Source organism: Balaenoptera ricei, chromosome 19 (genome assembly GCF_028023285.1).
Source record: "Balaenoptera ricei isolate mBalRic1 chromosome 19, mBalRic1.hap2, whole genome shotgun sequence".
NCBI classification, from domain to species: domain Eukaryota; kingdom Metazoa; phylum Chordata; class Mammalia; order Artiodactyla; family Balaenopteridae; genus Balaenoptera; species Balaenoptera ricei.
In genome coordinates, this window is record NC_082657.1 from 19,414,549 (window position 1) to 19,416,934 (window position 2,386).

A 2,386-nucleotide genomic window follows, 5' to 3' on the forward strand; every position below is an offset into this window, starting at 1 on the left:
TTCGTCTTTCACTTTCAGAAGTTTATTTATGGTGTGTCTTGTATGGCTTTTTCTGTATTTATACTGTTTGGGTAAAATTAGCTCCTAGAATCTGAAGGTTTATGTCTTTTGTCAAACCTGGGAAGTTTTCAACCACTCTTCCTTTGAATACTTTTTTTTTTTTTTTGTAATGAAAAAAAATTTTAGTTGTCTGTTGCCTTTAATTAACATCTAAATAGATACCATATTCTTCTATAATTACAATATGGAAATGTCTATGAATAAAATAGATAAATTTTTTGTCATATGCCTAGGAAAGAATGGTGGCAATAAGATTCATCCAAGGTTTCAGCAGCAATATCTATGCAGCCAGGGCGTGGTCAGTGTTTGGGGACAGAGGTAAATATCCGCAATCCATGCATACATTTGATTTCTTCTTTTAGTGCCTGATGTACCATCTGGTGCTGCTGGACAGTTTTCTTCTCCTTAAATTCTTCCGATTTGATTTGAATTTCATACATTGCCCCACAGCCTCCTGAAATGTCAGTGACTTTGATAGCTGTAGCTCGAGGAAACTTTTCTTTGAGAATTTGGGTCACTTTGAGCTCCCCCTCAGTCTGCGAGGCAAACATGCACTGGGCACAGTGGAGAAGAGGAAGCCGGCAGGTTCCACAGAGCAGAGGTGCTGCCAAGGCTGGGCTTCATGCTGCCATGCCTGGCTGATGTGGCCTGCTGTCTTAGGTTGCCGTGTCATTCTTTGAACACTTTTCAGTCCTGTCCTCTTTCTCCTCTCCTTCCAGGACTTTGGTGAAATGAATGTTAGGTCTTTTGTTATAATCCCACAGGACCCTGAGGCTCTACTATTTTTTTCAGTCTATTTTTCTCTCTATTGTTCAGATTGGGTAATGCCTATTGGCCTTTCTTCCAGTGCACTAATTATTTCCTCTTTCTTCTACATTCTGCTCTTAAGCCCAACTACTGAGTTTTTTTTTTTTTTGGTACTGTATTTTTCAGTTCTAAAATTGCCCTTTGGTTCTTCTTTATATCTTCTGTTTCTTTGTTGAGACTCTTTTTTCCCCTCATTTGTTTCAAATGGGGTTGTAATTGCTCATTGAAGCATTTAAAAAGTGATGAGTGCTTTAAAATCTTTGTCAGATAATTCTAACATCATTTTCATATTGTTGTTGGCATCTGATTGTCATTTTAAATTCAGTTTGAGACCTTTCTTTTTTGTGGTATGATGATGACTTTTTATTGAAACCTGGGAATTTGCATTATCTTCGGAGATTCTGGATCTTACTTAAACCTTTTGTTTTAGATGGTTTTCTCTGCCACTGCTCTAGTAGGGGAGGGGGGGATGCTGCCCATTAGTTTTGAGTTCACATATTTTGCAGTTCTGTTTGGTGCATACACATTTAGGATTGATATATCTTCTTGGTGAATCAACGTTTTTATTGTGATGTAATGTCTCTGTCTCTGATAATTTTCTTTGCTCTGAAGTCTATTTTATCTGATATAAATATAGTCTACCTCCAGGTTCCCCACTCTGTTGCCTTTGGAGGGAATAGGATCCTTACTACTTTTGGGTGTGGGTAGGAAAACTGGCTCCCCATGTGGGCACCACTGATAAAATGATGACGTGGCCTTGTTTGCTGGACGATGATGAAAGTCTTGATTCTCCACTAGGCCTGCTTTGACTCCATCAAGAATGGGAGGGGTGTTTTTGTTACTGGCAAGAGAGAGGTGAAGTTCAGGCTCCCCACGGCCTCCACTGACACTGCTGGGAGAGGGAGCCCAGTGGGGATGAAGATCCTGTTTCCATACCTGTCCTTCTCTGACATTACCTCAGTGGGGACTCTGGGGTTCCTTGTTATAGCCTCTTGAGGATGGAAGTCTAGGCTCCCCCATTTGGTCTTCGTGGATATGGGTATGAGTGGGACCAGAGTTTTTTGTTTTCTTTTCTTCTACTGTTTGGGTGGAGTAGACTGGTTATTGTATAAAAGTTTTTGGTCTTACTAAGCTGCTCCTTTCTTTGTCCTTTGACTAGAGAGATCAGGCTTTTGTTGGGGCTTTTGTTTTGTGTCTGTGCCTGTTGTAGCTTCCAGATTTCTGGCTTCTTCTATTCCAAGTCTAACATATATGAAGCAAAAGGAAAACCAAGGGAACTGACTACATTTCTTGGGTCTTGAGGTCCTAACCCAGTCTGCCTCTGGGACCAGTGAGCAGCCTCGCTTCTCTGATCACTTTACCCCTGCGGTTTGTTCTCTGTCATTTGGCACATGGCCTTTGGTGCTCATTCATTTATTTATTCATTTATTCTTTCATTCAGCAAAACTGGCTGTGTGCCTATTCCTGCAGATATGGTGACTAAAAGATCTTAAGTTATAGTTAGTGGAAGAGACAGTAA

The 2,386-nt window shown here is 40.6% G+C and overlaps 1 pseudogene; it reads right to left on the bottom strand.

The window, feature by feature from the left end:
• Positions 1 to 203: 203 nt before the first annotated feature.
• Positions 204 to 692, bottom strand: LOC132353627 (bolA-like protein 3; annotated as a pseudogene).
• Between the last annotated feature and the right edge of the window lie 1,694 nt (positions 693 to 2,386).